This window comes from Adiantum capillus-veneris, chromosome 5 (assembly GCF_014529385.1).
Source record: "Adiantum capillus-veneris isolate H3 chromosome 5, ASM1452938v2, whole genome shotgun sequence".
NCBI lineage: Eukaryota > Viridiplantae > Streptophyta > Polypodiopsida > Polypodiales > Pteridaceae > Adiantum > Adiantum capillus-veneris.
The window spans coordinates 9,594,022-9,619,010 of record NC_140935.1 but is presented as its reverse complement, the minus strand read 5'-3'; positions in this window follow the sequence as shown (position 1 = coordinate 9,619,010).

Here is a 24,989-nt window from a genome sequence, read left to right as displayed (position 1 = left end):
TGAGAAATTGAAGTCTTTGTGTTTTGTATGCTCCGCGATTTGCGTTGCATGCGAACCTCGCCTTGCAAGAAGTTGAGTGCTTCACTTGTGGTTCCTTGTAAGAACACCGTTGATGATTCTTCATAAAAACTCGTCATTTTTGTGAAGGCTTTTCTTCACTTTGAAGCTACCTCCTTGAGGAAAAAAGAATTTTTGGAGGAAAATTTGCCTTCCTCCAAGAAGTGAAAAGGAAGGGTAAAGCTACTTCCTTGAAGTTTAAAGCTTTTCTTTTCCTTCTAGTTTTCCTTTCAACACAAGTAGACTATCTTTCCTTATTATACACAACAAGGGTCAATAACTTGATTGTAAAGTGTTGGCCTCTTATCCTCATTGGGTGGGTTCAACCCTCCTTCATGCAAGGGTTAAGCGGGCCTTCCTACGTGTGCAGCCAACGAAAGCCTTCGGAGCCTCGGTGCCATAAAGTTATCGATCGATTTTTCCTTAGTCGCCCGTTGTGGAGGGCGTAGATGGGACGGCCCTCGCGGTCGGCTGTCGCTGTCTGTCCATGCGCTGCTCACACGGGAAACTCTGCCTATCTTCTTTTTGCTGCACAGCGGAGACGTCGCTGTCTACGGAACGTGGGGGAGAAGCAGGGTGTCGCACGCACATGCAAGCCGCTTTTAGCCTCCTCCCAAAAATAGCTCAGATACCAGTGAAAGGGCGATGGTAATGCGTGTGCTGGTCTCCACCCAACCGTGCTATCTTATAGCCTCCCCTAGCATACACACTGTCCAGCCATGCCGGTGGCCTTGCCCATAGGACCCATGTCCTTACAGAATGTAAGAGAAAGAGGAAGATAGATAGAGAAAGAGATGTTAGGAATTGGATCGTGCTAGCTATGGTGGATGAAAGAGAAACATAGCGTCAATGCATGAGTGTGTGTGTAAGCAAGGTTATCACTCAAGTGAATTAGGTTCCCAGATAGAATTAGCTTGGACTCATAAACACAATCTTGAGTATTGACTTAGCTTAGCACAAGCTCACCATAGATAAGCATGTAGTGCAAAATGGAGTTGTATTTATTCATTCATGAAATGAGCTTTAAGTAGCTCTACAGCCTTGCTCCACAGCATGTGGGATAAATCCACTCTCTTCTCCTTGACTCACACTTTAGGACAAAGCTCACACTTTGCAATCCTCCCCTTGAGGTTTGGACTAAGACAAGATACTGAAGATGCATGATCCACACAGGCTAACAAAATCCACATAGAATGGTGATATCCACACAGGAAAATAAAGTCCACAAAGGATGGTGATATCCACACAAGATGGTAAAATCCACAAAGGATAGTGATGTCCACACAGGATGATAAGATCCACACAGGGAAAAGTCCTCCCCTACAAGTAGAGAGTCTGCATCTTCAAAATGGGTCTTCATAAAAGACAACGTTGCTCTCGTCTTCATCCTTTTTGTCTTCTCAGTATGTGAGTTGATCCTCTGTCAGGTCTCTTGCCTTCGTTGCTTCTGCTGTTGCTTCTACTGCTGCTGCTTTCTCCACTTCTACTGCCTCCATTTGAGTAGCACCGAGAAGGAGGGTGTCCCTTCCTACCACATTTGTTGCAAGGTTTATTTGTGTAGCAGTCTTTCGCTACGTGTCCCATTCTTCCACATTCATAACACTTTCTTTCGTTTATCGATGTTGATGGCGAATGCCTTCCCCTTGAGGATGTTGCAATAAAAACTACTCCTGATGAGGTGAGTGAACCTCTTTGCTTTCTTTCTTCTGCTTGGACTGAGTTGATGACATCTTGGAATGGTGGTGCTGGTTCTTTTTCTTCAAGAATTGTGACTAAGTGGTCATAAGAAGGTGGAAGTGCACTTAATAGTATGGCCACTTTGTCATCTTCTGGTACTTTGACCTGGATGTAAGTGAGCTGCGTGACAATGCTCTTAAGCCTATTCACTAGGCTAGCAATGTCCTCCCCTTCAATCATAGTAACTTTGTAAAGCTGTCTTTTAAGACTAACTTTGCTTCTTTTGGCCCTAGCTCCAAAATTACTTTTTAGGACATGCCAGGCATCATGTGCATGCTTACATTCATCTATGAAATGTACGTAGTTGTCATGCAAGGAGGTGATGATGATTCCCAATGCTTGTTCGTCTTTGGCCAAATTCTGTGCACTTGCTATGAGTGTAGATGCCCTAGTGTGCACTCCATCGGGTTCGGCTTAATTTTTCTATTCCCTTGTCACCCATTTGTGCTAATAGAGGAGTCTTTGCTTAGGAGACTCTCCTAGCCAGTGTCTGCCTCTTTACACGGCACACAAATAAAGTAAGACGATATTTGTTTCCAAGTTATTGTGCTTGGCTGCAAGATTTCAAATTTAATGTCTTCTTAATAAAGTGTGAAGTACCTCTTCACTCGAGGTGAAGTCACCCTTCACATACACCTTTGAGTTCTCTTTGATGACTGGAATGAGCCTTTGAAGTTGGCTTTGGATACCTTTGGAGCTCCCTTTTAAAAGCTTTGTATGCTCGAAGAAGCGTCTTCTACCTTTCTTCTTTAGTGCTTGAGGGGGTTAAAGTAACTTGAGAGGGTTGGCCACTCAGTGGGAACAAGGCCTTGAGCTTGGGAACTTTGGGCCTCTTGGGCTCTCGGAAACTTGAGGCAGCAAAACTTGGCCCTTATTGGGGAGCTCCTTGGAGCCGGTGCACAAGGTGGGAGCACCCCCTTGTGGGAGCTTGGCCTTTGGCCTCTTGGGCGCGGGATCTCGTGCTAGTGCCAGTGGGCAAATAGATACTTTCCGGGCACGTTAGGCAAGCCGGGCACCTACCGGGCAAGCGCGGGCAGGTGCGGGTAGCATGCCGGTTTGTCAGGCATGCGGGGTAAGCGGTCACCTTCTCGAGCGACGGGGGTAGGTCTCCGGGCAGCGGGCTGTGGCTAGTCGCGGTCGGTCTCCAGTCACTGGATGGCGTAGTCAAACGAAGCCACACCTACCGGTCGGGCCAGTGGCGGACCTGCCTCATGCATGTGATGCAGTTTATTGCCTGTTTGGAGTCCGCCCAGTGGGCGCCTTTTCTATTTGCCTTTTGTGGTATGGCCCCTCAAAAATATATGGTCAACCCCTATAAATAGGAAGTTCACATGTAGTTTGTTGGCAGATTTTCCTCCTTAAGACAAAAAAGGAGGAAGATCCTCTTTGGCATTAAATGCACCACACACACATACACACATAAAATTATGAACTACTACAGGGATTAGAGAGACTGAGAATGCATTGAGTGAAAAGTTGATTAAATGATTAAGTGCTCTAACGGAGCCCGATTTGAGCAAGGAGATAGTCTGTAGAGAGCTATTGCGAGGCTACGCACACACACACCAATCGTAAATGCCAATTTTACTAAAACAAGGAGCAGATTTTGGATGCAAAATGCAAGTTCTTAATGGCAAATTAATGAACTTTGACGCTAATTAAGCTTCCAATAAGCCACTGAGTAGTGGCTCAAGAGTGTTTAGCTGAAGAACATGCTCATGCTAGCCAATGGAATACTAATTAAGCATGCATTATGCAATAAAAGAGCAAACCTAATGGATCTATCTAATGATGATCAATGAATGCTAATTGTACAAACATGCCAATGCATAATAGCAAGCCTAGCTAGCATACCCAAGCTCTGATACCATATGTTAGGAATTGGATCGTGCTAGCTATGGTGGATGAAAGAGAAACATAGCGTCAATGCATGAGTGTGTGTGTAAGCAAGGTTATCACTCAAGTGAATTAGGTTCCAAGATAGAATTATCTTGGACTCATAAACACAATCTTGAGTATTGACTTAGCTTAGCACAAGCTCACCATAGACAAGCATGTAGTGCAAAATGGAGTTGTGTTTATGCATTCATGAAATGAGCTTTAAGTAGCTCTACAGCCTTGCTCCACAGCATGTGGGATAAATCCACTATCTTCTCCTTGACTCACACTTTAGGACAAAGCTCACACTTTACAAGAGATAGAGATAGAAATAGAGAGAGAGAGAGAGCGAGAGAGAGAGAGAGAGAGAAATGGATTGAGAGAGAGAGAGAGAGACAGAGAGAGATAGATAGTTATATTATCATCCTCAAAGGTCAAATATGACCTATGGGACCAAATGAACATGTCACGTGGTGTGAGTGGAGGTCATAAGTGACTTTGGATGCTCAAAAATGGTTGAAATGAGCATCGCAATAGAGTCCACATCATGGTTGGGAGAGGAAGTTATGTAGAGAGAGCTCATGGTTGAATATATGGGGAAAAGAGGACCTAATGTGGTCAAAAGCTGAGCACTCAAGTAGTGTGTGGTACTCACTCTCTCGCACTTGACGAGGGCATAAGGTGCAAAGTCGATGAGACTCCTCATTGGTGCCCCAACGTCTTGTCTCGCAGTGTAGAGAATGGGAGGTAAGACGAATGGAGGCAATGGTGCGGATCGCACTCAACGGGATGGGCTCAAGGATGTAGGGATGGGTTCGGTTACCTCATTTGGAGAAGAAGAGAAATTTGTAGTTCGGGGCAATGTGTGTGGTGTAATGGCTGAAGCGAGAACCTCCGGATTTCTCCCAAGCCGTGATACATTGACGTTGTAAGAAGGCCTCATTAACTTGGGAGTCGATCGACGCATCCTTGACCAAGTGACATGCATCCCATCTTCCAATCCATTTCTTGATGTCAAGCATCCACCCCGAACTTAGTATTTTGCTCTTGCATGTCTTTTGGACCTTTTGACTTGCTTCATATGCGATTCTAGGAAGTCGATACAAAGGCCTACGTCGTGTCTTAAGCATATACTCCACAACCCTTTGCATGCCCAAGACCTCAATGTGAAGCGATCCGGACTCAAGAAGTAAGAGCATGTAGGGTGTTTGTGAATTGACTTGGAAAAAGTTGGTGAGAAAATGCTCATGGACATTCTCAAACTCTTTCCAAGTAGAATTCCAGAAGCTACCATCCCACACCTCCCCTCCATAGAGAAGCATCGGTGTCACCAATGTGTCACAGAGGTACTTTTTGAGAGCCCAACACTTGATCTCTCAGGCACTGCACATGTTCTCAAATGCATAATAAGCCCTCTTTCCGGCTTCCAAGCGACACATTGTGCAATCCTTCCCTTTATGATAGATAGAGGGAAAGAGAGAGAGAGAGAGAGAGAGAGAGAGAGAGAGAGAGAGAGAAAGAGAAAGAGAGAGAGAGAGAGAGAGTTCTAGTATTGTCCTCGGAGGTCAAATATGACCTATGGGACCAAATGAACATGTCACCTAGAGAGAGAGAGAGAGAGATAAAGAGAGAGAGAAAGAGATTTTAGATAGATTTTATTATTGTCCTCAGAGGTCAAATATGACCTATGGGACCAAAGTTACATGTGATGTAGTATGTGTATGACTGATGAGTGACTCTCGATGCTCCAAATTGTGGTGATGATAGGCGCAATGGAGAGCCCACACTCTGGCTGAGAGAGGAAAGTGTGTGGGTCTAAGTCATGGCTGAAAATGTGAGAGAAGCAAGTACGGTGATGGGGGCTTTTCACAAGCCAAGCTCCCATACCCCTCTTCTCTCGTCCCCACCCCATGAAAACCCCCTCTTAGGGAGGGAGTGATAAAAAGCATTGAAAAAAGTAAGAAAAAAAAATAAAGTATGATTATGTAAATATATAAGAAAGGTAAAATAGACCACCTCATGCCTGCGGGGTAGCCCATCCCCACCTTGCCTCCTTTTTCTTCACTGTTGCCCCACTGGGTGTCCCTTTTCCTCTCCTCCACTCAAAAGGTCAACCCCCTCTCTCTTCCCCTTGTCCTTTCTCCTTTCTCTCTCCCCTCAAGCTACCCCACCTCTCACCAATAATGCATTATAACTCACCAATAATGCACCCTAACTCACATGCAACTTACCCTATCTTCCAAAATAGTATACCCCACCCCCTCTTTCTCTCTCCTATCATATCCCATGACCCTAATACCCCCCTTTCTCTCTAAAGGGCGCCATGTCTCTTGTCTTGTAGCTAAATAACCTCCCCCACACTCACACACACTCAGTTTCACTGAAAAAGGTGCCCACAGACTCATCCCCACCCGGTGGTTACCTAATGTTTCTTGTGTTCACACACATCTGCACACAGATTCACCTCTGAACACACTCCCCTCTCTCCCCTCTTGTAATTACTTTATTCTCCATGTCACCTCTCACTTTTTTCATCAACCCATCTCTCTCTCTTAGTCTCTCTCTCATGAGACACAACCAGACAAGTGGGGCCCACAGTCACATGGCCTATGTAGATAATGATTTCTTCATTTCTAAATTCTAGAATTTCTCCCCCCTCCTCCCCTATATAAAGAAGGGTAACCATCACACTAAAGACACACACCATCACCAAAGAGTACACTATGCACTGCGTGTGCCTAGTGCACACACACACACCCACACCATCACCATCACCGCAATCACCATGCTCGTCTTAAGCATGACCTCTACACCCTTGGGCTATGGAAGATGAAGGGAAACTAAATGAAGGATGATGGCCGTAACCCTCGTGCGAATCTTCGCCATCAACTCCCACCTATCCGCCATGTGCTCTACCACGCTCTCCCTTCTCATTCCCCTACCCTATGCTCCCCATTTCATCGCCTTATTCTCTAAATAAAGCTTGAGGTTTTGTGAGTATGTTTTCTTTCAATGTTTTGCCCATGTGAGGTGTGCGGAATCGCCACCTAGTCTTGTGTTTGGAGTGAGCTTGTGTATGTGTGAAGGGTGTGCGGATTAGCCATCCTTTTGTGGTGCCTAAGTACTAAGCCGCTATACCCCCTCCCTCACTCTCTCTCTCTCTCTCTCTCTCTCTCTCTCTCTCTCTCTCACTTGATCTCATTCCCTTTCCTCTTCATCATTGCCCCCAAGCATCCATCTCTCTTGGATGAAAACTTTGTTATGGTGGTGTGATGTTTGCGTCCTAGCCGCTGAAGCTAGGTGGTGCCCCCTCTTTGCTTTACCATGACATGCTCGAGGCGCACCATTCGATCCCCGGTGTTTTAGAGGCCGTCGGGGTTCGGGGTTCGCTTTGCTCCCATCATTTGGTGCCCCCACTAAGGATTGAACTCAAGACCTTCAGTTTACAAGACTGAAACCCCTAAACTATTGTGAATGGATGAATGGCTAGCAGGATTTGCTAATTGGATGACAGAAGAAGAAGAGCTCCAAGCACAACTAGACGAACTCCGCATCTCCATCGAAGCTCGAGTGCCAGGCGTAACGGTAATCAATTTGCAGTGGGAGAGTCAACCAACACGCCAAACCCAGTGGATATACATAGGCCAAGTGCCAAGAAGAAGAAGGAGAAGGTCGAAACCATGTCCGCAACCTACAACCAACCCACAACAACAAAATGGAAGGAGCTCTACACAATAGAGAATCAACACTATTCTACTTTGAGAATCGGGTAACTCAAGTCACCGAGGTAATTATCACAGTCAAGTTTCAAGTCGCACCTGATGCTGCAGCACAGATAACGGAAGCATTGGCTCACACTCTCACTAGAGAAACTAGGGATCTACTGAGTTTGTTTCAGGAAAGAGCACCACCCTCTCCCACAAGCTTGGACAGTGACTAAGCACCTCTAAGCTTCACATGAATCAATACAGCCTACCTCAAGACAGATCACACATACCAACACGTGTACGCTCAATCAAGGTAATACTGGACTCGAAGGCTCACTACCAGCATTTCATTGACACCATGCTGGGTGGGGAGCGATTTTTTGAGGTTCTGGCATCAGATCAACCATTTGTCTGACCTTTGGTACAAGGCAATGTACCGTTTGAAGTTTTAATCTATGTCCTAGTATAAGAGGGTATACACGCCTCCTTGTAAAGAAGAAAAAAACTTTTGCAAGTTAAGCAGTGTGGCTTTCTAGCTCTCTCTCAGTAATCATGGCAAGTGTAGCATTTCCAACATTTAAAGGAAAGAAGGGGGAGGATTTGGTAACAGACTTCCTAGATGACTTTGAAGTAGCATGTGTAGTGAGCAACAAAAATGCGGATGAATCCCGGGTTAGAATCTTTAAGCATCTCATGAATCTACAAGCTAGATCATGGTACAATGCACTTCCACAAGCAACCAAGGATGACTGGGAACCCTTAAAAACCGCTTTTAAGAGGCGCTTTGGGGGAGGTACCACTTCAGAAAAGTTGTGGGACAAGTTGAGAGACTTGAAGCAGGAGGGTCTTTTAGAATATGCCACCTATGAGTCCAAATTTGTGGATTTGTGGGAACGGTGTGTTGAGTCACTGGCAAGGGGAGAAGCTGCACCCGATTTCCTAAAAAACGATCGGTTCACACATGGCTTATGGTCGCTTCTCAAGGAGAAGGTGAAAGGTAGATTCTCGGCTACGTACGAGTTAGCCGTTGAGATTGCTCGCCTTAAGGCCAAGAAGCTACGAATGAAAGCCAAAGAAACTGAGTCAATAGAAACAACAACATTACGTCAACCAGCAACTACGGCAACCACCATTCCACCACCACCACGGGCTCTTGGGGTAAGATATGACCAACAAGATATGTTGGCCCATATTACTGACCAACTACAGAATTTGTCTATCCACTTAATATAGCAAGGGAGGAGTCAAGAAAGAGATCAAGACCCTGGAAGAGCACGACGACAAAACAGGGAGTATCATTGCTACAACTGTGGAGAAGACGGTCACGGTATGTACTACTGTCCCAAACCACGACAAAACTATAATAGAGGAGGTAGGAGGAACCAATTGTCACCCCCTAGAGAAAAAACACCCCCACCTCGAGCACCAACCCCACCAACACAAATTCTACGTCCACCCCAGACACCACTACAAGCATCCATTCCACCTCTTCCACCAGCCCCACCACCTGATCGCCCTGTAAACATCCTAAGGCTAGAAGAGAAAGGAAAAGCCGTAGTAGTGGATCCACCCAGAGCAAAGGAAAGAGGGTTGGAAACACCTACATTGATGGAGGTGCACAAATCTGTGTAATGAGCGAAGCTATGATGCTTCGATTAGGGCTCGAGGTTGACAGGCCTTCTCCATGCAAGGCAAAGATGGCAAACAACGCAAAAGTAAAGTGTGTGGGTGTGGTACGTGCCGTGAAAATCAAAGCTTTCAACACTGACGTAGAGGTAGATTTTTTTGTAATGCCTACTAAGGGAGAGGGCTATCCACTAATTTTGGGAAGGCCATGGTTGATGGCCATGAAGGGAAAACAGGACTGGGGTACTGGCCTTCTACGCATGACCGGTAAGAAAGGGGAGGCAATCTACTACGACATGAGGATTGGCAAGCAGAAGCAAATGAATCTGGAAACATCGGCAGATGCAACCACTAGCGAATCTTCCAGTTCTGAGGAGGAGACCACATCCACCGACGAAAGTGACAGTTCCATTGATGTAATGGGTATCATTATGAAGGATCCACAAAGGGTAAGCACAACTGGTGATCCATCACCAAAATGGCAACCCAATGAAGAGGAGAGCAAATCACCTAGCCTAGGAGGAAGTAGGTTGAAGGGTATGTTGTCTACGGAATTAACACTTGAGGAGAAAAATAGTTTTTTGCAAATGTTGATGGGATTTCCTAACCTGTTCATTGACAACTATGAAAGAATCACAGGCATTACACTGGTGGAACATCATATTAAGCTGAAGGAAGGGGTAAAACCAGTTGTGCAAAAGCTACGACGACCGGGGGTCATACAAGAAAAGGCACTCTTGGCCGAGGTAAGGAAACTGCTGGAGGCGGGATTCATCTATCCTGTAGAAAACTCAGAATGGGTATCACCCGTAGTGGTGACGCCTAAAAAGAATGGTAAGTGGAGAGTCTGTGTTGACTACAAACCACTAAATGCAGCTACAAAGAGAGACCACTTTCCTCTCCCTTTCTTGGATGCAATTCTGAATGAAGTAGCAGGTTTTGAATGCTATACCGTCTGTGATGGTTATTCTGGATACTTTCAAATACGGATAGCCTTGGAAGATCAGCTAAAAACCACTTTTATCACGCCATGGGGTTGTTTTGCATACAGGGTTATGCCATTTGGTCTCACAAATGCACCTGCCACATTCCAAAGATATGTCACATATGTTTTTCAACCGTTCTTTGGAACATCCATAAGAGTGTTCAGTGATGATTTTTGTATATATAGCTCCCGTATTTCACATTTAGAAAAGGTAACTGAAGGTTTGGCCAGGTTGCAGAGCCTAGGTGGGCAATTAAATGTGGATAAATGCCACATTGGGGAGAGTAAAGTCATTCTACTAGGCCATGAAATTTCAGCAAAAAGTATCAACGCCGACCCAAGTAAGGTGTCCGCACTCATAGCCCTACCTTCACCAACGACCGCATGTCAACTGGTCTCTTTTCTACAGAAGGTGAGGTACTTAAGTAGATTCATACATCTACTATCACAACTTGTTCTACCACTGCAATAACTCACTCAAAGATCAACTTTCACTTGGGACGAGGAAAGCGAACATCACTACAACAAGGTAAAGGAGGTCTTAGCCACTCTGCCAACTATCTCACCACCTAAGTGGGATGAAAAATTCTATGTCACCTCAAGTGTTGGTGATGACTCATTGGGGGCTGTGCTACTCCAAAAGGATACGACGACATCTTTCATGAGGCCAATCTACTTCTCTAGTCGAATGATGACAGCAGGAGAGAAAGGTTTCACCCATGTGGAACACTTAGTCCTAGCTCTTAGATTTGCAACTACAAAGTTTAGGTCATATTTGTTGCCTAAGCAATTTGTGATTCTAACCACGGATGAAATATTTCCCTATGTTGTACAACACATGGATGTGTCTGCTAGAATTACTAAATGGCTAGTTCGTCTGCAAGAGTTTGACTACACGGTACAGGTAGAAAGCACGACAAGGGCAAGTTTGGGGGGACTAACGACCTACCAAGTCTTTGAAAGGAAGGAGAAGCAATCTAAGGAAGGAGAAGTCCGATTACCTCCAGTACCACCGATGGTAGAAGGAGCATACTCTCACTACTTTGATGAAGCCTACAAGCGAGCGTCCGACAAAGCAGCTGCAGGCATAGTGGTCTTTGATGACAAAGGGACAAAGGTATTTTCGTTGGGCCAATTGTTAGATTCACATTCTAACAATGAAGCTGAGTATGCAGCACTAACCAAGGGTCTACAATGGTGCGTCTCGCAAGGTGTACAACGCCTTAATGTATTTGGGGATGCTCTACTTCTGGTAAGGCAAGTAAATGGAGCTTGGACATGCAAGAATCCTAGTTTAAGGACTCACTTAAGTGGTGTAAAAACCTTGTTGGGTAAGTTTGAAGAAGTTCAAATACACCATATCCCAAGGGCTCAAAACCAAGAAGCAGATGCCCTAGCAAGTGAAAGACTACAGGAAGTGGTGGTTGGAGCAATAAAACTAAAGCTCCCTCTATTTCAAGGCAGTGATGCCTTGCCTGACATCATGCATTTTTTGGAAACAGGGGAATGCCCATCAGATTTAACAAAGGGACAGAAGCAATGGCTGACGCGGAAGGCCACAAGGTATCGACTCATCAATGATGGTTTGTACTGTAAGGGTAAGGACCAAATACTCGGGAAGGTCCCTCTCTCTCACGAAATCACGGGAGTAATTGCTAGCTGTCACGACGGGGTTTGTGGTGGTCACTTTTCCCTAGACATAACAAGTAGGAAAATCTTGCAGGCAGGCTTCATATGGCCTAGCCTCAACCGTGATGTACACCATTGGTGCAAAACGTGTAAGTTGTGTCAAAAGGTCGGCACTAGGTCACTTATGCCTGAACCACAGACACCTATTCTCTGATATGGCCCATTTGAAAAATGGGGTATCGATGCCATTGGGCCATTACCTAGGGCCAACTCAGGAAAATTCTACATTATCATGGGGGTCGACTACATGACTAGATGGACAGAGGCTACAGCCACCACTAGAATCACAGCGGTAGAGGTAGCTAAATTTATCTACGAGCACATATGCTGTAGGTTTGGCATACCTTTAGAGATCATCTCTGATAGAGGGCCAGGTTTCAGAGCAGACTTGGTAGGAGAATTAATGCAAAAACTGGGCATTACAAGGAGGCACTCTTCACCATATTACCCTCAATGTAATGACCTAGTTGAAAAGGTAAATGGAATGGTTTCTAAAATTATTACCAAGCAGGTAAACAATCATCCCGGAGACTAGGATAAGTATCTACTACCAGCTTTATGGGCCTACAGAACTTCATTTCGTACATCCTTGGGATTCACACTGTATCATCTAGTATTTGGTAAGGAAGCAATCTTGCCCATTGAAGTGCAACTACAAAGTCTCAGAGTAATGGCAAGCCAACTTCAACAACCCAACATGCATTTGAGAGATTACATCATCAACTTGGAAAGACTGCAGCTGGACAGAGAAGAAGTAATAAATTATTATGCAGCACAAGCAGAGCATAGACGGCTTAGCTTTAACGAGCATCTCCGGAAAAAATAATTGAAGAAAGGAATGTTGGTGCTCCGCTACGACAATCGCTTTGACACGTGCAAGGATAAAAAACTCCTGCTCCGATGGGAAGGCCCTTTCATCATCAGGAAAAAGTATGCCAATGGAAGCTACCAGCTTATGGAGGCTGATGGAAAACTTCATAAAACCAAGGTAAATGGTTGGCGTTTTAAACCTTATTTTCTTCGATTTGACCAGGCTCCACCAATTGACATTCCAGATGAGGACACACCATCAGCCGCTACCTCCGACGATGATGATCAAACAGATGAGCTAGAGACATGAATGCCTCTAGCCAAAAGGGGAGGGCTAATGATGGGGGCTTTTCACAAGCCAAGCTCCCATACCCCTCTTCTCTCGTCTCCACCCCATGAAAACCCCCTCTTAGGGAGGGAGTGATAAAAGGCATTGAAAAAAGTAAGAAAAAAAAAAGGTATGATTATGTAAATATACAAGAAAGGTAAAATAGGCCACCTCATGCCTGCGGGGTAGCCCATCCCCACCTTGCCTCCTTTTTCTTCACTGTTGCCCCGCCGGGTGTCCCTTTTCCTCTCCTCCACTCAAAAGGTCAACCCCCTCTCTCTTCCCCTTGTCCTTTCTCCTTTCTCTCTCCCCTCAAGCTACCCCACCTCTCACCAATAATGCATTATAACTCACCAATAATGCACCCTAACTCACATGCAACTTACCCTATCTTCCAAAATAGTATACCCCACCCCCTCTTTCTCTCTCCTATCATATCCCATGACCCAAATACCCCCCTTTCTCTCTAAAGGGCGCCATGTCTCTTGTCTTGTAGCTAAATAACCTCCCCCACACTCACACACACTCAGTTTCACTGAAAAAGGTGCCCACAGACCCATCCCCACCCGGTGGTTACCTGATTTTTCTTGTGTTCACACACATCTGCACACAGATTCACCTCTGAACACACTCCCCTCTTGTAATTACTTTATTCTCCATGTCACCTCTCACTTTTTTTCATCAACCCATCTCTCTCTCTTAGTCTCTCTCTCATGAGACTGCTGTTTTGGCACATATACACACAGCCAGACAAGTGGGGCCCACAGTCACATGGCCTATGTAGATAATGATTTCTTCATTTCTAAATTCTAGAATTTCTCCCCCTCCTCCCCTATATAAAGAGGGGTCACCATCACACTAAGGACACACACCATCACCAAAGAGTACACTATGCACTGTGTGTGCCTAGTGCACACACACACACCCACACCATCACCATCACCGCAATCACCATGCTCATCTTAAGCATGACCTCTACACCCTTGGGCTATGAAAGATGAAGGGAAACTAAATGAAGGATGATGGCCGTAACCCTCGTGCGAGTCTTCGCCATCAACTCCCACCTATCCGCCATGTGCTCTACCACGCTCTCCCTTCTCATTCCCCTACCCTATGCTCCCCATTTCATCGCCTTATTCTCTAAATAAAGCTTGAGGTTTTGTGAGTATGTTTTCTTGCAATGTTTTGCCCATGTGAGGTGTGCGGAATCGCCACCTAGTCTTGTGTTTGGAGTGAGCTTGTGTATGTGTGAAGGGTGTGCGGATTCGCCATCCTTTTGTGGTGCCTAAGTACTAAGCCGCTATACCCCCTCCCTCTCTCTCTCTCTCTCTCTCTCTCTCTCTCTCTCTCTCACTTGATCTTATTCCCTTTCCTCTTCATCATTGCCCCCAAGCATCCATCTCTCTTGGATGAAAACTTTGTTATGGTGGTGTGTTGTTTGCGTCCTAGCGGTTGAAGCTAGGTGGTGCCCCCTGTTTGCTTTACCATGACAGGCTTGAGGCGCGCCATTCGGTCCCCGGTGTTTTAGAGGCCGTCGGGGTTCGGGGTTCGCTTTGCTCCCGTCAACGGATGTGACCAAGTGCTGAGCACTGTAGTAGTGTGTGGTACTTAGACTCTCGAACTTGCAATAAGCATAATATGCACAGTTGATTTGACTCTTCTCCATTGCCCCAACGCCTTGTCTTGCATCAAAGGAAATGGGAGCTAAGTTGAATGGCTGCGATAGTGCGTATCGTTGACAAGGGGATAGGCTCAAGCATGTACATGTGAGTACGGTTTCCTCTTTCAGTGAAGACCATGGTTTTGTAGTTGGGGGCAATATGGGTGGTGTAATGTATGAAGCGTGACCCACAGGGATCTCTCCCAAGCCGTAATACATTGATGTTGTAGAAAAGCTTCATTCACTTGGGAGTCAATTGAAGCATCATGTAGCAAATGTAATGCATCCCATCTCCCAAACCACTTCTTTATGTCTTGCATCCATCCCATGCTCAAGATCTTGCTTTTATGCATCTTTTGAACTTTTCTGCTTGCTTCCCATGCAATTGTAGGAAGTCGATGTGAGGGGTTTTGACGCATCTTTATCATGTACTCCACAACCCTTTCCATGCCCATAACCTCAATTGGAAGAGATCCCGACTGAAGAAGTAGGAGCATATATGGTGTTTGTGTTTTAACTTGGAGAAATTTTGTAAGAAAACGCTTTTGGACATTCTTGAACTCTTTCCAAGTAGACTTTGAGATGCTCCCGCCCCACACTTCAACTCGATAAAGAAGAACTAGTGTGACCAATGCATCAAAAAGATACTTCTTTTGAACCCAACACTTGATGTTTCCCGCATTACACATGTTCTCAAATGCATAATATGCTCTCTTTCCCGCTTCCAAACGACGCATAGCACATTCATTCCACTTGTGATTCGACAAAACCTCAAGGCCAAGGTACTTAAAGCTCTCAATAACTTCAAGTGTCTCATTGTTCTACAAAATGCATGGCTTCTCCTTATGGTTGGTTTTCACAAGCATAACCTTTGTTTTGGATTCATTCACAATCAGCCGACTATGCAAGCAAAAGTTCTCAAGGACAAAACATAATCTTTTGTGCATCTTTTAAGTGTGTGCTAGAAGCACTACATAACCCGCATACAACAAAAGCATGATTACCGCATTGGAAATAGTGACTTCTTCAATGCCTTCTTCTTGCATAAAGTCAAATACCATTTGTTCCAATTGATCGATGCGTAGACCAAAGAGAGTTGGTGACAATGAACATCCTTGTTTAACTCCAATAATGCTTACAAAAATTTCTAAAATTTCACTTCCCATGCGCAATTGACAAATCACCTTTTCATAGATTCAAGAAACCGCAAGCATAAACTCACTTGGCACTTGTAACTCTTCCATCCTTCTCCACAAATTGTTACGTGGAATCATGTCAAAGGCTTTCTTAAAGTCCACAAAACAACAATACAATCGTTTGCCTTTCAATCGACTTTCCTCCTTGAGAACATGAAGAGTGACAAGATGATCAATGGTGCTATGGCATCGATGAAAACCCGCTTGTCCTTTTGCACGCTAGTCATTCTCTTCAACCCAATCACTCAATTTCATCTCCATTATGCACCTAAATAACTTTGCCATAAGAGACCCAATCATTATAGTCCGGTAGTTGTTTACATTCTTTACATCCCTCCTTCATGCAAAGGCTTAACCCAATTAGTACTCCAATCATAAGGCATACCATATTGAAGTGCAAGGTTGAACATATCACACATCCACCCATGGGTAAAATCTCCCGTCCATTTAATAATCTCCAGCTTCATACCTTGAAGATCTCCCGCTTTGCAAGTGGCCAACTTTTCAAGCCCACCGCATACATCGTCAATAGTAAAAAAATAAGGCATACAAGGGAGTGAACCATAAAATGATATTTTTTCAGCATTTGCTTGCTCATATAATTGCCTACAATGTGTGTACATATCCACAAGACTCAAGTTACCAAAATTGTCAACCCGCTTGCCCCTCAAGTTTCTCCAAAATCTTCCACATGCATGTGCCTTTTCTTGGACTTGAAAAAGTTGTTGCTTTACTTCCCATCTTCTTCTCTTCTTTTAAATCAATGCCTTCTTGTATATATGCAAATGACTTTGATAGTTGTCTTTGTCCATAGTTGCATTAAGCTTTATCAAGGACTTTTGAGCATTTTGATATTCTTTATCAGACCACCTTTTGTGTGATCTATCTTTGTTGATACCATGGAGATGCTTTATGGCAAGACATTCTTCGGCACAAGAACAAAAAACTTTCTTGAAAGCTTCCAGTTTAGTTTCCAATGGTGCGTCATATTAAAGCTTTGTCATCCATAACTTTTGCTCAACCATTTCAATGGACATTGGTGCCCGTTTGAAATTCATACATAGTGATAATTTCTCTTTCCTTTGGCTGAGATTATCATGCTTAGTTGCTTCTTCACATGAAAGTTCAATACATAAGGTCCGATGGTCGGATTCGAGGGTCCATTGGCCAAACATAAAACTCTTTATGCAATACATGATGGCATCGGAGAGTAGCATATAGTCAATCACATTGTCCCCATTATGTTTCTTACATGTAAATCCATTTGTTCCACTCCACAAAGATACACGGTTGGCAATGAGCATACCCGTGATATTACACGTGTAAAAGTAATTTTCCATAGTGATCCGGCTCTTTCTCATCCATTGAAGTATGATCAAACAAGTGAACTTCCTCCAACTCCCTTGAAATGTATGGCATATCAAATTGTTGAGTATCATGTTGCAATGTTTTTGTGCGAGCATTCATATCCCCATATACAATAACATCATCTTCGCCTTTGAAATAAGCAATGTCCTCTTCTAAAGAAAAAAATGGCTGATCCCTATCCATGCAAGCATAAAAGGGGAAATCATGATGAGGAATGTAGCAATTGGTACAAAAATGGGTGCTCTTTTTGGTGTCATAATTTTCAGCCATACATAATGTTTGTACTTATCATCTTTCACAATTCATACAAAATCTTCCAATCCTTTCTTAACCATACATGCTACCCCTCCTTGCCCTCTTTGTTTCTTGAGATTCTTTGATCACATCAATGAATGTACATTGTAATCCTCCAAGCCGTTAATCCTTTGTGTATCATGCTCCCAAGTTTCAAGAAGAAGTACAACATCTGCTTTGCTAGTTAGTTCATCAATGCCAACCCCCGCATTCCATGGATATCCATTACAATTCCAAAAGCATATTTTCAATTGTAACTCGGTCTCATATGTCGCGCATCCCTATTTTCTCAAGGGACTTGCCTTTTCCTTGGACACATTTTCTTCGTGAGAGATCTCCTAATTTTTCTTATTCTTTTTCTCATATGCCTTACAACGCATATTTTGCTACTTAATAGTGTGATCTTCACATACAAAACATTTTGTATCCCTTAAATAGATCCAACTATTATCAAGGATAATCTTTCATTTGGTCTCATCCGGCATGGTGCATATAATTGGCCGTTCTCCCGAGCGAGGAGCTCCTTGCTTCCCCACTCTATGTGCTGCATAGACCATAACTTCGGACATGTTAAAGTGGGTTTTGAAGAAATCTTCAATAACAATGGCAAGAGAAGGAGGTCTCTCTAACTTCTCTTCCGGAGAGAGAGAGATAGATAGATAGATAGATAGATAGAGAGGGAGAGAGACTGATAGATTGAATTATCATCCACGAAGGTTAGATATGACCCATGGGCATGGAGACAAAATCATTACAACGTGATCTTCTAAGTAAGTGTATCAGATACATATCAGTTAAGGACTGAGGGTCTGTCAACAAGGTGGGAAAGAAGAAGAAAAAAAAGAAACAAAACCTAGGTGGGGTCGGGTAGGGGAGAGCCCCTTTGGGAGTTTGAAACTCCTAAATGATGGCCTTAACCCCTCGGTATACTGTCCATTTACCTTGTTTTTGTGCTTCGTGGACCTTTTTGAGCTCTTATTTTTTCATCTTGAGTTGATTCGTGGTCAACTCTTCCGCAATCCAAACCTTTGTTTCCTTGAGTAGGTGGGTTTGGCGCAACAGCCGCACCCGCTCCTCTTTGTTCTTGAAAGTCAAAAGGCAATGCTCTGGTGGAACTTGCCTATGGGTGTCATTGATCCAAGAAATGGCTTCCGACTTGATGTTGATTGTTTGCAGAATATTGTTGAGCTTGATAATTACTTCTTCAAGGGTATCGTCGGCGGTCCACCATGGTGAGGGGAGCCCACCAATCCAAACCTTGAGGGAGTTCTCTTCTTGAAGTTTCTGTTCTCGAAGCTCCATTGTCACACAGGTCTGGACTTCACCAATGGCTGCAGAGTGAGCTTGGGTGACTTTGGCTTCAACTTCTTTGACTTTGTCTGCAGCGAGCTTGACCATAGAGTCAAGGCTAGCCTCGAGCTTGCTAAGGCGCGCTTTAAGGTCGTGATTTTCTTCCATAAGTTGATCAACGTCTCTTTGAAGCTCTTTGATCCGGTCGTGTTTGCTCGGTGCTTCTACAACGGCCGCGGAACTAGACCGACCCCTCGTAGTGACCTTTGGGGTATCCATGATGAGATTTAGCTTCAGTATGACCCAGCTATAAAACCAGGCCTTAATCAAAGGGTTTTTCAAAGCTTCGTTATGATGGGCTGGCCTTGCTCTGTAAATCCGAGCCACAGGACTGCAAACTTAATTAACACTTCAAAGGGTTTTCCAAAGCTTCGTTATGATGGGCCGACCTCGCTCTGTAAATCCGAGCCAGAGGATTGCAAACCCACTCGGACTGCAACTGCTATATCACAAGGTGGTTTGCTGAGAAAGCTTGAGCTCGGGGCCAGTTGGCTTGCTAAAGGAGTTGGAGTGAGGGGCGCGGTTCTACAGAGGCTAGGGTTGGCTTGAGTTCATGCAGAGTAGGGCAAAGCTGACAATTTTCGGGCTGGCTTGAGTTTGTGTAGGGCATCGCAGACGCTAACGCCTCCCATAGGGCAACCCCTCGCCCAGAGGGAGGCATGAAGCAGAGATGAAGCTAGGGTTGAGAGAGAGAGAGAGAGAGAGAGAGAGAGAGAGAGAGAGAGAGAGAGAGAGAGAGAGAGAGAGAGAGAGAGAGGGGGGGGGGGGATAGATAGAGAGGGGAAAGAGAGAGAAGGATATATATATATATATTATATATATATATATATATATATATATATATATATATATATATATATATATATATATATATATATATATATATATATATATATATATATATATATATATATATATATATATATAGAGAGAGAGAGAGAGAGAGGGGAGAGAGAGAGAGTGTGTGTGCGTGTCTGTCACACGTGTCAATGCAAGGGACTTGCCGATACACTGTGTGCGAGCCACAAATGGCTCCAAGCACACAACTAGCCTAAACTAGTAAGCTCAAAGATGGCGATGGTGTGTCACTCACCACTCTACACTTGCTGTCGTGGAGGATTCCTCGTCGTGAAGAAGAAGGAGCCGTCACTACGCCGTGCTCAACCGCTTCGCCGCCGCTGTGTTGTCGCCGCAATGCTCAATCGCACTCTCTCTCTCTCTCTATCTCTCTCTCTCTCTCTCTCTCTCTCTCTCTCTCTCTCTCTCTCTCTCTCTCTCTCTCTCTCACACACACACACACACACACACACACACACACACACAAGGAGATGAAGAAGAAGAAGATGGAGATGGAGCAAGAGCACTCTTCAATTGCACAAATAAGAGAAAAAGTGAATTTTAGGTTTAGTTGACTATTATATGAGCTCGCCCCAATCACACTTGGGCGCCCATGCTTACCAACTAATCCCTTCAATATTCTAGTTAGAGTGCACTTCTCATCGATGATCACTCTTTACCCTTTTCCTATTGGACCGACAAGCCCGATACCTGACTCTACCAAATAAATAATACGGCGTCCGTATTAGGTGATAGGAATGTGTGTGAGGGTTAACATGCCTCCCTACTGATGTAGATTCCGTCCTCGGAAGCTATTGAGTTGAAGCTCGTTCGTCGAGGTGGAAGATCATTTGAGATGAATATCCTTAGCCTTCTTCGGTCACTGCAAAATTAGACAACATTGGCACAGTAATTGCATTCTCATATACAATTAAAAGCATATGCAGTTGTAGGCAGACAATTTGATTGGTAGCAAAATTTTAAACCATTTGGCATTAATAAACATTAAATTGCAATATAATCAAACGCATAAACAATTGTAAAGGTAAAAAATTAAACAAGTCTGGGGTCGCTAATTTAACGGTCGAAAGGCACTAAAGATCGACTATTAACACCATGGGCAAGCTTCTCAATTTTCTCTAGTCAATTAAGTTGTTTAATCTCAAGAGCCAAGTATTTCATGTCCGAGGGCTGACTAGAGGCTATACCTAGAAGACCTTGTAGTTAAGCTACGATAAAAGGAATTGCTCATGAAATCATCGCCTGACTTATTTCCTTTTCTTTGACCCCCCAAAGTCTTTTCACATTGTTTCAATTTTGATGTGTGTGCTTATTTTGTATACCTTGGGTTTTTTGCTTTTCAAGGAAAAGCGCCCACACTGGGAACCTCTAGGGCTCTAGTACCATAGGCGATACATGTGAGTGAACTACCAAATCAAGCTGAGATTTCTCTTCTAGCTTAAGATTTTACATTGTGGCACTTTGACTTTTTTGGTTTCTACATTTTCAGCATTTAAATTTTGTAACTTTGGGGGGCCATATAACATTGTTACCCTTCCCAGGCTCATCACACTAGTAAACTCCCTTTATCATACTTAAGCTAAAGGTCAATAGGGACTAAGCCCACTAGAAATCCCTAGTACATTTCGCACAATGCTGCCTAAGGGGGATTAAGAACCTAAGTAACCATTGATAATTAGGAAGGCATTCCCCATGGTAATAAGAGAAGATCTCTAATGCCTAACTTGGTCAAACTAGCTTAGTCGGACTGCTTGATTTTTAAATCTAGACAACTGATTATGACAAAAATTACATTGAATTTAATGTTTGATACTAAGCAAATGCGTTGAATATTATGCTACCAATCACTATTAAAGTAGACAAACATGGATGCAAAAAGATAAGGGGCAATGCTAATGGACAAGAAACACCTGTTTGTGTTGATGGTTGTGCTTGATTTGAAGTGTGAATGAGAGAAAGATCCCATGAAGGTCCAAATCCTAACAACAGCAACACGTTCCTGTACACACTAGGAAACACAAAGAATACCTCTAGGAGGCACCATAGTGGGAAGAAAGAACTTTGCTAATCATTAAACTCTAAAACAAAAACACTCCTATCGTACTAATGCTACCTACCCTCCATCACTCGAGTGGTGAGGATCAAAGGTGTTTGATGACATAGGTTTCTGTTTTAGTGTACCGAATGTGAATGTGTAGGTCTGGTCAATGTTTTGACTTTTATTGTGCATACTCGTTTGCTAATTGCTCTTGCTTTTTACTTTTTTTTCTTTTCTATGAGTATAAGGCTTTATAAATACATTCCCTAAGATTGGTGATTGAGAGGTTAGGGAAAGAAGGGTAAGAGGGAAATAATTCAATAGGCTGACGTGAATCAAGACTTCCCCCCTTCCTTGGGTAGGTCATACTGTTTGAAATGTACTTGTCACCCTTTGAAACCAATTGTTCCAGTTGGTAATAGGTGAGGATTTTTTCCATTAGGTTTCTATTACCTTAGGTGCCTCGTCGAGTTACAAGGGTGGTAAGGTACTCTCCTAGGATCAAACTTGAAGTGGTTCATCGGGTGATTCTTGAACACTGGGAGGTGTGGATTCCTTTGTAGCTTCATGGAGGTCCACTATTGTAGGTGGAGGCCGTGGAGAAGCTTTTAACTCTATCGATGCATTACATGAGGAGCTAGAAGCTTCATGGGACTCCCCCCTTCCTGAGCTAGGTGGAACAAATCGTTCTTTCTTCAGTACCCAAACTAGCTTTGGAACGGGTGTGTAGCATTCTATGTTTTTTTTCTTTCCACGGTCGTCAATTTGTTTCGGAGCTACAGGGTTGGGCGCAAATGGGTCAGGTGGCAGGTAAGAATACAATCTACGTTTTGACACCCAGATTTGATCATTTCCTTGATAGTAGCCTTGGGCTTCCAATAGTCGTTTAGGAATCTAACGCCACGTTTCCTTACATTTCTTGGAGCGAGTGGGACGTTTCTTACAAGGCGCCAAAAATATGGGCTTCTGTTTTTTAGCATCAACCATGGTCGCTAAAGAAGATTTAGGGACCCACTTGTATGTTTTCTTTGTTATATGAGGATGAGTCTTGTCAGAAGCTATATGCATTGCTTTTAGCATATTTAAGGGTACGGGTATTTCATCCCCCTCAGGTGTTACCCAGGTCGTCCCCCTGTTTACCCAAGTGTCTATGGTTGCTGCTGGGTGGACCCAATGCACATTGTCCGACTTAGTCATCCAGTAGTCGTCCATATCATGAGAATCCTACCTAACATTAGTGTTCGCTTTACACGTGTAACAATACTGCAATGGGGCCGAGTGAACTGTGGTGTCAGATCTATGATTAATTATAAACCTGTTTCCTGGAGGATGTGCTTGACCAGTTACCAGATCCACTCGAATGACAGAATCTTGGAACTGCAAGTAGACATGCTTTTTAGACCATTCATGCACCATTTTTGCTTCCCTCATGAAAGGACGTCCTATAATCATCTCCGATGCCATAGTGTGCTTGGAGAAATCCATAACAATGAAGGTAACTCTTATTTTATGTTCAAAGACCTTGATCTTGAGATCTTCTAGCATCCCAATAGGTTTAACAATAGACCCACTGGCCATCTTCACTACTATGGTTGTGGTCTCGCAGGGTGAGGTCTTCCCATAGTATCCCAGCAATTTTTAGTCACAATGCTTGTCATAATAATCAATATCTAATTCTCCTAAATGATTTTCTCATATTAAACTGATCATTTAATGTGGGGAAGGCCAAGGGAGAAAAAGCTAAAATATTGGTTAAGCTAGCAGACCGGCCACAGTAGGGATCCAAAGGAGGGAAAATAGGGATCCAAAGGGGGGGCCATCTGCAAAAGAGCCATGTGCAACAATGGGCTAAAAAGACCCTAAGGTTTGGCCCATTAAGACTTCCAAAATGCTAAGGTTCCAAAATTCAAAGGTTGTGTCCAAAGGTCAACCCTAGGGAAAATTGGATACTTTGTGTGTGCCCTAAAAGTCTTTGCACGTCCCTACATGGGAGGAGGCAAGCCCTAAAGGTAGGGGATGAGAGAGAAAGCCACACGCACACACACACAGGCTCCCTTTACACAAAGGGAATGAGGGACACATGTCAGCTCCCTAGGCCAGATGCCCACAAGGTGTGCCCAATTTCTATTGGATGACCCTTGAAGTGGACCAATGAAAATTAAGCTAGAGTAAATCTAGTTTAATTGATTTAAAAACATTTAATAAAAGAAACCAATGAGAATTAAGTCTCCTAGAAGACTATTGGGCAATCTCCCAAGGGGTCCAATGAGCATTCAGGAGCCCCATGGCTTGCCTGATTCCTATTGGCCAGGAGGCAAAGGGGTCCAATGAGAGTTTAGTTTAATTATTTAATTACCTAAATCTCTCACAAAAGGGGAAAGGGGGACACATGTTAGAAGGCTATCACTTATGCTGCTTAATTGTAATTGGCTTGACTTGGGGAGAGCCAATGAGGCTTGAGCAAGAGCAATTAGCAAGAGGGCTCGCCCAAGAGAGAGAGAGGGGGCTGATTTTTCCAAGGCATTATCACACACACACACTCACACAAGCTCATGTGTGAAGAAAGAGAAGACTATCTCTTCCCAAGCTTTAATGGAGAACTCATCACCTACCTCAAGCTTGTGAGATAGAAGCCTACATCAACACTCTCTTAGCATGTGGATGCAAATCCAACCAAGAGCCAAGCTTCAATGCATGCTCATCTCCTCTACCAAGCTAATTACTAAGCTAAGCTATGCTACATATGAGTGATTATGTGAGGAGATGTACATCTTTCTCGTAAGATACTCCTTCTTCCTCTCAATCTACTCTCATACCCTGCTAGCTCTCACCATCTTCGAAGGTGTGTGAGGTCTTGGGTCTGAGAACGGGGATAATTCAAGTTGTGTTTGTTAAGTGTTTTGCTTAGTGCATGAAGTTTCCATCTTCATTGCACTAGCTAGTCTTGAAGGAACACAAAGAATTGTATTGTACAATGTCTCTCTTGATGGGAGAAACCATAATACAAAGCCTTTTGGAGGGGGGACCGGCTCCATGAAAATCCGGTCCTCAACTGTTGTCAATAGCTTAATTTCTCTCTCTTTTGAAAGTATTGTCGATGCTATCTAATTAGATGTTATGCTTTTTGTTGCTCTCTCCACCCAAGCACTCTTGTAATTCTCATTAGGAATCTATTCTAATGAAATGCCCACTATGTTCATGCTAATTTCCGCTACACATAAGTTATTAGGCCATTAAATGTTACAATGCTAATCCCAGCGCCACCATCAAGGATTCCATTCAGAGTTAATCCCTTAGTAGTGATTGGTATGGTCACATTCGATTCATCACCCTCAAAGTATTGTCCCAACTTGTTAACATGTATTTCTATAACAAGGTTCTCATCTAGGTTGGGTTGTGGATCTAAGT